Raw genomic sequence first — 12,582 nt, 5'->3', positions numbered from 1 at the left:
TGGAACTCTAAATCAAACACGGTTTGTGCTAGCTCTTTGAAACTTGACACAATAAAGTAGTTCCAAGTTCTATCTCTATGGTTTGTTCCCTATTGATGTAGCCCTAAGCAGAGACTGGTGCAAATCACTTTCATGGAAAGGGGTTGCCAAGCTTCCAAAAAACTACGAGATTCCTGAAATCTCAGCACACATTTTCTTCACCCAATCTTGATGACACTTTCAGGTAATGATCAGTACCCCGATCCCACTTGGCTCACCAAATTTCGTTCTTCTAGGTTCAACCGATCGTTGGCAGTAACAGTTTTAATTTTTAGGTTTCACTCTGTTTTCTCCTATATGGATACATGTAGTTGGAACTCTAAATCAAACACGGTATGTGCTAGCTCTTTGAAACTTGACACAGTCATGTAGTTCCAAGTTCTATCTCTATGGTTTGTTTCCTATTGATGTAGCCCTAAGCAGAGATTGGCCCAAATCACTTTCATGGAAAGGGGTTGCCAAGCTTCCAAAAAACTACGAGTTTCGTGAAATCTCAGCACACATTTTTTCACCCAATCTTGATGGCACTTTCAGGTAATGATCAGTAAACCAATCCCACTTGGCTCACCAAATTTCGTTCTTCTAGGTTAAACCGTTCATTGGCAGTAACAGTTTTAATTTTTAGGTTTCACTCTGTTTTCTCCTATATGGATACATGTAGTTGGAATTCTAAATCAAACACGGTTTGTGCTAGCTCTTTGAAACTTGACACAATCAAGTAGTTCCAAGTTCCATCTCTATGTTTTGTTTCCTTTTGATGTAGACCTAAGCAGAGACTAGCGCAAATCACTTTCATAAAAAGGGGTTGCCAAGCTTCCAAAAACCTACGAGTTTCCTGAATTCTCAGCACACATTTTTTCACCCAATCTTGATGACACTTTCAGGTAATGATCAGTAAACCAATCCAACTTGGCTAACCAAATTTCGTTCTTCTAGGTTAAACCGTTCGTTGGCAGTAACAGTTTAATTTTCTAAGTTTCACTCTTTTTTCTCCTATATGGATACATGTAGTTTTAACTCTAAATCAAACAAGGTTTGTGCTAGCTCTTTGTAACTTGACATAATAAAGTAGTTCCAAGTTCTATCTCTATGGTTTGTTTCCTATTGATGTAGCCCTAAGCAGAGACTGGCGCAAATCACTTTCTGGGAAAGGGGTTGCCAAGCTTCCAAAAAACTACGAGTTTCCTGAAATCTCAGCACACATTTTTTCACCCAAACTTGATGACACTTTCAGGTAATTATCAGTACCCCAATCCCACTTGGCTCACCAAATTTCGTTGTTCTAGATTAAACCGTTCTTTGGCAATAACAGTTTTAATTTTTAGGTTTCACTCTGTTTTCTCCTATGTGGATACATGTAGTTGGAACTCTAAATCAAACACTGTTTGTGCTAGCTCTTTGAAACTTGACACAATCAAGTAGTTCCAAGTTCTATCTCTATGGTTTCTTTCCTATTGATGTAGCCCTAAGCAGAGACAGGCACAAATCACTTTCATGGAAAGGGGTTGCCAAGCTTCCAAAAAACTACGAGTTTCCTGAAATCTCAGCACACATTTTTTCACCCAATCTTGATGACACGTTCAGGTAATGATCAGTACCCCAATCCCACTTGGCTCACCAAATTTCATTCTTCTAGGTTCAACCGTTCGTTGGAAGTAACAGTTTTAATTTTTAGGTTTCACTCTGTTTTCTCCTATATGGATACATGTATTTGGAACTCTAAATCAAACACGGATTGTGCTAACTCTTTGAAACTTGACACAATAAAGTAGCTCCAAGTTCTATCTCTATGGTTTGTTTCCTTTTGATGTAGCCCTAAGCAGAGACTGGCGCAAATCACTTTCAGTGAAAGGGGTTGCCAAGCTTCCAAAAAACTACGAATTTCCTGAAATCTCAGCACACATTTTTTCACCCAATCTTGATGACACTTTCAGGTAATGATTAGTACCCCAATCCCACTTTTCTCACCAAATTTCGTTCTTCTAGGTTAAACCGTTCGTTGGCAGTAACAGTTTTAATTTTTAGGTTTCACTCTGTTTTCTCCTATATGGATACATGTAGTAGGAACTCTAAATCAAACACGGTTTGTGCTAGCTCTTTGAAACTTGACAAAATTAAGTAGTTCTAAGTTGTATCTCTATGGTTTGTTTCCTATTGATGTAGCCCTAAGCAGAGACTGGCGCAAATCCCTTTCATGGAAAGGGGTTGCCAAGCTTCCAAAAATCTACGAGTTTCCTGAAATCTCAGCACACATTTTTTCACCCAATCTTGATGACACGTTCAGGTAATGATCAGTACCCCAATCCCACTTGGCTCACCAAATTTCGTTCTTCTAGGTTCAACCGTTCGTTGGAAGTAACAGTTTTAATTTTTAGGTTTCACTCTGTTTTCTCCTATATGGATACCTGTAGTTGGAACTCTAAATCAAACACGGTTTGTGCTAGCTCTTTGAAACTTGACACAATCAAGTAGTTCCAAGTTCTATCTCTATGGTTTGTTCCCTATTGATGTAGCCCTAAGCAGAGACTGGTGCAAATCACTTCCATGGAAAGGGGTTGCCAAGCTTCCAAAAAACTACGAGATTCCTGAAATCTCAGCACACATTTTCTTCACCCAATCTTGATGACACTTTCAGGTAATGATCAGTACCCCGATCCCACTTGGCTCACCAAATTTCGTTCTTCTAGGTTAAACCGTTCGTTGGCAGTAACAGTTTTAATTTTTAGGTTTCACTCTGTTTTCTCCTATATGGATATATGTAGTTGGAACTCTAAATCAAACACGGTTTGTGCTAGCTCTTTGAAACTTGACACAATAAAGTAGTTCCAAGTTCTATCTCTATGGTTTGTTTTCTATTGATGTAGCCCTAAGCAGAGACTGGCGCAAATCACTTTCATGGAAAGGGGTTGCCAAGCTTCCAAAAAACTACGAGTTTCCTGAAATCTCAGCACACATTTTTTCACCCAATATTGATGAGACTTTCAGGTAATGATCAGTACCCCAATCCCACTTGGCTCTACAAATTTCGTTCTTCTAGGTTAAACCAATCGTTGGAAGTAACAGTTTAAATTTTAGGTTTCACTCTGTTTTCTTTTTTATGGATTCATGTATTTGGAACTCTAAATCAAACACAGTATGTGCTAGCTCTTTGAAACTTGACACAGTCATGTAGTTCCAAGTTCTATCTCTATGGTTTGTTTCCTATTGATGTAGCCCTAAGCAGAGATTGGCGCAAATCACTTTCATGGAAAGGGGTTGCCAAGCTTCCAAAAACCTACGAGTTTCCTGAATTCTCAGCACACATTTTTTCACCCAATCTTGATGACACTTTCAGGTAATGATCAGTAAACCAATCCAACTTGGCTAACCAAATTTCGTTCTTCTAGGTTAAACCGTTCGTTGGCAGTAACAGTTTAATTTTCTAAGTTTCACTCTTTTTTCTCCTATATGGATACATGTAGTTTTAACTCTAAATCAAACAAGGTTTGTGCTAGCTCTTTGAAACTTGACACAATTAAGTAGTTCTAAGTTCTATCTCTATGGTTTGTTTCCTATTGATGAAGCCCTAAGCAGAGACTGGCGCAAATCCCTTTCATGGAAAGGGGTTGCCAAGCTTCCAAAATCTATGAGTTTCCTGAAATCTCAGCACACATTTTTTCACCCAATCTTTATGACACTTTCGGGTAATGATCAGTACCCCAATCCCACTTGGCTCAACAAATTTCGTTCTTCTAGGTTAAACCAATCGTTGGCAGTAACAGTTTAAATTTTTAGGTTTCACTCTGTTTTCTCCTTTATGGATTCATATAGTTGGAACTCTAAATCAAACACGGTATGTGCTAGCTCTTTGAAACTTGACACAGTCATGTAGTTCCAAGTTCTATCTCTATGGTTTGTTTCCTATTGATGTAGCCCTAAGCAGAGACTGGCGGAAATCACTTTCATGGAAAGGGGTTGCCAAGCTTCCAAAAAACTACGAGTTTCGTGAAATCTCAGCACACATTTTTTCACCCAATCTTGATGGCACTTTCAGGTAATGATCAGTAAACCAATCCCACTTGGCTCACCAAATTTCGTTCTTCTAGATTAAACCATTCGTTGGCAGTAACAGTTTTAATTTTTAGGTTTCACTCTGTTTTCTCCTATATGGATACATGTAGTTGGAACTCTAAATCAAACACGGTTTGTGCTAGGTCTTTGAAACTTGACACAATCAAGTAGTTCCAAGTTCTATCTCTATGGTTTGTTTCCTATTGATGTAGCCCTAAGCAGAGACTGGCGCAAATCACTTTCATGGAAAGGGGTTGCCAAGCTTCCAAAAATCTACGAGTTTCCTGAAATCTCAGCACACATTTTTTCACCCAATCTTGATGACACGTTCAGGTAATGATCAGTACCCCAATCCCACTTGGCTCACCAAATTTCGTTCTTCTAGGTTCAACCGTTCGTTGGCAGTAACAGTATTAATTTTTAGGTTTCACTCTGTTTTCTCCTATATGGATACCTGTAGTTGGAACTCTAAATCAAACACGGTTTGTGCTAGCTCTTTGAAACTTGACACAATAAAGTAGTTCCAAGTTCTATCTCTATGGTTTGTTTCCTATTGATGTAGCCCTAAGCAGAGACTAGCGCAAATCACTTTCATAAAAAGGGGTTGCCAAGCTTCCAAAAAACTACGAGTTTCCTGAAATCTCAGCACACATTTTTTCACCCAATCTTGATGACACTTTCAGTTAATGATCAGTACCCCAATCCAACTTTTCTCACCAAATTTCGTTCTTCTATGTTAAACTGATTTTTGGCAGTAACAGTTTTAATTTTTAGGTTTCACTCTGTTTTCTCCTATATGGATACATGTAGTTGGAACTCTAAATCAAACACGGATTGTGCTAGCTCTTTGTAACTTGACACAATAAAGTAGTTTCAAGTTCTATCTCTATGGTTTGTTTCCTATTGATGTAGCCCTAAGCAGAGACTGGCGCAAATCACTTTCATGGAAAGGGGTTGCCAAGCTTCCAAAAAAATAAGAGTTTCATGAAATCTCAACACACATTTTTTCACCCAATCTTGATGACACTTTCAGGTAGTGATCAGTACCCCAGTCCCACTTGGCTCACCAAATTTCCTTCTTCTAGGTTATACTGATCGTTGGCAGTAACAGTTTAAATTTTAGGTTTCACTCTGTTTTCTCCTTTATGAATTCATGTAGTTGGAACTCTAAATCAAACACGGTTTGTGCTAGCTCTTTGAAACTTGACACAGTCAAGTAGTTCCAAGTTCTATATCTATGGTTTGTTCCCTATTGATGTAGCCCTAAGAAGAGACTGGCGCAAATCCCTTTCATGGACAGGGGTTGCCAAGCTTCCTAAAAACTATGAGTTTCCTGAAATCTCAGCACACATTTTTTCACCCAATCTTTATGACACTTTCAGGTAATGATCAGTACCCCAATCCCACTTGGCTCAACAAATTTCGTTCTTCTAGGTTAAACCAATCGTTGGCAGTAACAGTTTAAATTTTTAGGTTTCACTCTGTTTTCTCCTTTATGGATTCATATAGTTGGAACTCTAAATCAAACACGGTATGTGCTAGCTCTTTGAAACTTGACACAGTCATGTAGTTCCAAGTTCTATCTCTATGGTTTGTTTCCTATTGATGTAGCCCTAAGCAGAGACTTGCGCAAAACACTTTCATGGAAAGGGGTTGCCAAGCTTCCAAAAAACTACGAGTTTCCTGAAATCTCAGCACACATTTTTTCACCCAATCTTGATGGCACTTTCAGGTAATGATCAGTAAACCAATCCCACTTGGCTCACCAAATTTCTTTCTTCTAGATTAAACCATTCGTTGGCAGTAACAGTTTTAATTTTTAGGTTTCACTCTGTTTTCTCCTATATGGATACATGCAGTTGGAACTCTAAATCAAACACGGATTTTGCTAGCTCTTTGAAACTTGACACAATAAAGTAGTTCCAAGTTCTATCTCTATTTTTTGTTTCCTATTGATGTAGCACTAAGCAGAGACTGGCGCAAATCACTTTCATGGAAAGGGGTTGCCAAGCTTCCAAAAAACTATGAGTTTCCTAAAATCTCAGCACACATTTTTTCACCGAATCTTGATGACACTTTCTGGTAATGATCAGTACCCTAATCCCACTTGGCTCTCCAAATTTCGTTCTTATAGATTAAACTGTTCGTTGGCAGTAACAGTTTTAATTTTTAGGTTTCACTCTGTTTTCTCCTATATGCATACATGTAGTTGGAACTCTAAATCAAACACGGTTTGTGCTAGCTCTTTGAAACTTGACACAGTCAAGTTGTTCCAAGTTCTATCTCTATGGTTTGTTTCCTATTGATGTAGCCCTAAGCAGAGACTGGCGCAAGTCACTTTCATGGAAAGGGGTTGCCAAGCTTCCAAAAAACTACGAGTTTCCTGAAATCTCAGCACACATTTTTTCACCCAATCTTGATAAGACTTTCAGGTAATGATCCGTACCCCAATCCCACTTTTCTCTCCAAATTTCGTTCTTCTAGGTTAAACCGTTCGTTGGCAGTAACAGTTTTAATTTTTAGGTTTCATTCTGTTTTCTCCTATAAGGATACATGTAGTAGGAACTCTAAATCAAACACGGTTTGTGCTAGCTCTTTGAAACTTGACACAATTAAGTAGTTCTAAGTTCTATCTCTATGGTTTGTTTCCTATTGATGTAGCCCTAAGCAGAGACTGGCGCAAATCCCTTTCATGGAAAAGGGTTGCCAGGCTTCCAAAAAACTATGAGTTTCCTGAAATCTCAGCACACATTTTTTCACCCAATCTTTATGACACTTTCAGGTAATGATCAGTACCCCAATCCCACTTGGCTCAACAAATTTCGTTCTTCTAGGTTAAACCAATCGTTGGCAGTAACAGTTTAAATTTTTAGGTTTCACTCTGTTTTCTCCTTTATGGATTCATATAGTTGGAACTCTAAATCAAACACGGTATGTGCTAGCTCTTTGAAACTTGACACAGTCATGTAGTTCCAAGTTCTATCTCTATGGTTTGTTTCCTATTGATGTAGCCCTAAGCAGAGATTGGCGCAAATCACTTTCATGGAAAGGGGTTGCCAAGCTTCCAAAAAACTACGAGTTTCGTGAAATCTCAGCACACATTTTTTCACCCAATCTTGATGGCACTTTCAGGTAATGATCAGTAAACCAATCCCACTTGGCTCACCAAATTTCGTTCTTCTAGATTAAACCATTCGTTGGCAGTAACAGTTTTAATTTTTAGGTTTCACTCTGTTTTCTCCTATATGGATACATGTACTTGGAACTCTAATTCAAACACGGTTTGTGCTAGGTCTTTGAAACTTGACACAATCAAGTAGTTCCAAGTTCTATCTATATGGTTTGTTTCCTATTGATGTAGCCCTAAGCAGAGACTGGCGCAAATCACTTTCATGGAAAGGGGTTGCCAAGCTTCCAAAAATCTACGAGTTTCCTGAAATCTCAGCACACATTTTTTCACCCAATCTTGATGACACGTTCAGGTAATGATCAGTACCCCAATCCCACTTGGCTCACCAAATTTCGTTGTTCTAGATTAAACCGTTCGTTGGCAATAACAGTTTTAATTTTTAGGTTTCACTCTGTTTTCTCCTATGTGGATACATGTAGTTGGAACTGTAAATCAAACACGGTTTGTGCTAGCTCTTTGAAATTTGACACAATCAAGTAGTTCCAAGTTCTATCTCTATGGTTTGTTTCATATTGATGTAGCCCTAAGCAGAGACTGGCGCAAGTCACTTTCAGGGAAAGGGGTTGCCAAGCTTCCAAAAAACTACGAGTTTCCTGAAATCTCAGCACACATTTTTTCACCCAATATTGATGAGACTTTCAGGTAATGATCAGTAGTCCAATCCAACTTGGGTCACCAAATTTCGTTCTTCTAGGTTAAACCGTTTGTTGGCAGTAACAGTTTTAATTTTTAGGTTTCACTCTGTTTTCTCCTATGTGGATACCTGTAGTTGGAACTCTAAATCAAACACGGTTTGTGCTAGGTCTTTGAAACTTGACACAATCAAGTAGTTCCAAGTTCTATCTCTATGGTTTGTTTCATATTGATGTAGCCCTAAGCAGAGACTGGTGGAAATCACTTTCAGGGAAAGGGGTTGCCAAGCTTCCAAAAAACTACGAGTTTCCTGAAATCTCAGCACACATTTTTTCACCCAATCTTGATGACACGTTCAGGTAATGATCAGTACCCCAATCCCACTTGGCTCACCAAATTTCGTTCTTCTAGGTTCAACCGTTCGTTGGAAGTAACAGTTTTAATTTTTAGGTTTCACTCTGTTTTCTCCTATATGGATACATGTAGTTGGAACTCTAAATCAAACACGGATTGTGCTAGCTATTTGAAACTTGACACAATAAAGTAGCTCCAAGTTCTATCTCTATGGTTTGTTTCCTTTTGATGTAGCCCTAAGCAGAGACTGGCGCAAATCACTTTCAGTGAAAGGGGTTGCCAAGCTTAAAAAAAGTACGAGTTTCCTGAAATATCAGCACACATTTTTTCAACCAATCTTGATGACACTTTCAGGTAATGATCCGTACCCCAATCCCACTTTTCTCTCCAAATTTCGTTCTTCTAGGTTAAACCGTTCGTTGGCAGTAACAGTTTTAATTTTTAGGTTTCACTCTGTTTTCTCCTATAAGGATACATGTAGTAGGAACTCTAAATCAAACACGGATTGTGCTAGCTCTTTGAAACTTGACACAATTAAGTAGTTCTAAGTTCTATCTCTATGGTTTGTTTCCTATTGATGTAGCCCTAAGCAGAGACTGGCGCAAATCCCTTTCATGGAAAAGGGTTGCCAGGCTTCCAAAAAACTATGAGTTTCCTGAAATCTCAGCACACTTTTTTCACCCAATCTTTATGACACTTTCAGGTAATGATCAGTACCCCAATCCCACTTGGCTCACCAAATTTCGTTCTTCTAGGTTAAAACAATCGTTGGCAGTAACAGTTTAAATTTTTAGGTTTCACTCTGTTTTCTCCTTTATGGATTCATATAGTTGGAACTCTAAATCAAACACGGTATGTGCTAGCTCTTTGAAACTTGACACAGTCATGTAGTTCCAAGTTCTATCTCTATGGTTTGTTTCCTATTGATGTAGCCCTAAGCAGAGATTGGCGCAAATCACTTTCATGGAAAGGGGTTGCCAAGCTTCCAAAAAACTACGACTTTCGTGAAATCTCAGCACACATTTTTTCACCCAATCTTGATGGCACTTTCAGGTAATGATCAGTAAACCAATCCCACTTGGCTCACCAAATTTCGTTCTTCTAGATTAAACCATTCGTTGGCAGTAACAGTTTTAATTTTTAGGTTTCACTCTGTTTTCTCCTATATGGATACATGTACTTGGAACTCTAAATCAAACACGGTTTGTGCTAGGTCTTTGAAACTTGACACAATCAAGTAGTTCCAAGTTCTATCTATATGGTTTGTTTCCTATTGATGTAGCCCTAAGCAGAGACTGGCGCAAATCACTTTCATGGAAAGGGGTTGCCAAGCTTCCAAAAATCTACGAGTTTCCTGAAATCTCAGCACACATTTTTTCACCCAATATTGATGACACGTTCAGGTAATGATCAGTAACCCAATCCCACTTGGCTCACCAAATTTCGTTGTTCTAGATTAAACCGTTCGTTGGCAATAACAGTTTTAATTTTTAGGTTTCACTCTGTTTCCTCCTATGTGGATACATGTAGTTGGAACTGTAAATCAAACACGGTTTGTGCTAGCTCTTTGAAACTTGACACAATCAAGTAGTTCCAAGTTCTATCTCTATGGTTTGTTTCATATTGATGTAGCCCTAAGCAGAGACTGGCGCAAGTCACTTTCAGGGAAAGGGGTTGCCAAGCTTCCAAAAAACTACGAGTTTCCTGAAATCTCAGCACACATTTTTTCACCCAATATTGATGAGACTTTCAGGTAATGATCAGTAGTCCAATCCAACTTGGGTCACCTAATTTCGTTCTTCTAGGTTAAACCGTTTGTTGGCAGTAACAGTTTTAATTTTTAGGTTTCACTCTGTTTTCTCCTATGTGGATACATGTAGTTGGAACTCTAAATCAAACACGGTTTGTGCTAGGTCTTTGAAACTTGACACAATCAAGTAGTTCCAAGTTCTATCTCTATGGTTTGTTTCATATTGATGTAGCCCTAAGCAGAGACTGGCGGAAATCACTTTCAGGGAAAGGGGTTGCCAAGCTTCCAAAAAACTACGAGTTTCCTGAAATCTCAGCACAATTTTTTCACCCAATCTTGATGACACGTTCAGGTAATGATCAGTACCCCAATCCCACTTGGCTCACCAAATTTCGTTCTTCTAGGTTCAACCGTTCGTTGGAAGTAACAGTTTTAATTTTTAGGTTTCACTCTGTTTTCTCCTATATGGATACATGTAGTTGGAACTCTAAATCAAACACGGATTGTGCTAGCTATTTGAAACTTGACACAATATAGTAGCTCCAAGTTCTATCTCTATGGTTTGTTTCCTTTTGATGTAGCCCTAAGCAGAGACTGGCGCAAATCACTTTCAGTGAAAGGGGTTGCCAAGCTTAAAAAAAGTACGAGTTTCCTGAAATATCAGCACACATTTTTTCACCCAATCTTGATGACACTTTCAGGTAAAGATCCGTACCCCAATCCCACTTTTCTCTCCAAATTTCGTTCTTCTAGGTTAAACCGTTCGTTGGCAGTAACAGTTTTAATTTTTAGGTTTCACTCTGTTTTCTCCTATAAGGATACATGTAGTAGGAACTCTAAATCAAACACGGTTTGTGCTAGCTCTTTGAAACTTGACACAATTAAGTAGTTCCAAGTTCTATCTCTATGGTTTGTTTCCTATTGATGTAGCCCTAAGCAGAGACTGGCGCAAATCCCTTTCATGGAAAGGGGTTGCCAAGCTTCCAAAAAAACTACGAGTTTCCTGAAATCTCAGCACACATTTTTTCACCCAATCTTGATGACACTTTCAGGTAATGATCAGTACCCCAATCCCACTTGGCTCAACAAATTTCGTTCTTCTAGGTTAAACCAATCGTTGGCAGTAACAGTTTAATTTTTAGGTTTCACTCTGTTTTCTCCTTTATGGATTCATATAGTTGGAACTCTAAATCAAACACGGTATGTGCTAGCTCTTTGAAACTTGACACAGTCATGTAGTTCCAAGTTCTATCTCTATGGTTTGTTTCCTATTGATGTAGCCCTAAGCAGAGATTGGCGCAAATCACTTTCATGGAAAGGGGTTGCCAAGCTTCCAAAAAACTACGACTTTCGTGAAATCTCAGCACACATTTTTTCACCCAATCTTGATGGCACTTTCAGGTAATGATCAGTAAACCAATCCCACTTGGCTCACCAAATTTCGTTCTTCTAGATTAAACCATTCGTTGGCAGTAACAGTTTTAATTTTTAGGTTTCACTCTGTTTTCTCCTATATGGATACATGTACTTGGAACTCTAAATCAAACACGGTTTGTGCTAGGTCTTTGAAACTTGACACAATCAAGTAGTTCCAAGTTCTATCTATATGGTTTGTTTCCTATTGATGTAGCCCTAAGCAGAGACTGGCGCAAATCACTTTCATGGAAAGGGGTTGCCAAGCTTCCAAAAATCTACGAGTTTCCTGAAATCTCAGCACACATTTTTTCACCCAATATTGATGACACGTTCAGGTAATGATCAGTACCCCAATCCCACTTGGCTCAACAAATTTCGTTCTTCTAGGTTAAACCAATCGTTGGCAGTAACAGTTTAATTTTTAGGTTTCACTCTGTTTTCTCCTTTATGGATTCATATAGTTGGAACTCTAAATCAAACACGGTATGTGCTAGCTCTTTGAAACTTGACACAGTCATGTAGTTCCAAGTTCTATCTCTATGGTTTGTTTCCTATTGATGTAGCCCTAAGCAGAGATTGGCGCAAATCACTTTCATGGAAAGGGGTTGCCAAGCTTCCAAAAAACTACGACTTTCGTGAAATCTCAGCACACATTTTTTCACCCAATCTTGATGGCACTTTCAGGTAATGATCAGTAAACCAATCCCACTTGGCTCACCAAATTTCGTTCTTCTAGATTAAACCATTCGTTGGCAGTAACAGTTTTAATTTTTAGGTTTCACTCTGTTTTCTCCTATATGGATACATGTACTTGGAACTCTAAATCAAACACGGTTTGTGCTAGGTCTTTGAAACTTGACACAATCAAGTAGTTCCAAGTTCTATCTATATGGTTTGTTTCCTATTGATGTAGCCCTAAGCAGAGACTGGCGCAAATCACTTTCATGGAAAGGGGTTGCCAAGCTTCCAAAAATCTACGAGTTTCCTGAAATCTCAGCACACATTTTTTCACCCAATATTGATGACACGTTCAGGTAATGATCAGTAACCCAATCCCACTTGGCTCACCAAATTTCGTTGTTCTAGATTAAACCGTTCGTTGGCAATAACAGTTTTAATTTTTAGGTTTCACTCTGTTTCCTCCTATGTG

Source organism: Spermophilus citellus (genome assembly GCF_964194105.1).
Source record: "Spermophilus citellus genome assembly, chromosome: 7".
NCBI classification, from domain to species: Eukaryota; Metazoa; Chordata; class Mammalia; order Rodentia; family Sciuridae; genus Spermophilus; species Spermophilus citellus.
The sequence above is the reverse complement of the archived record's forward strand: the minus strand, read 5'-3'. Positions refer to the sequence as shown.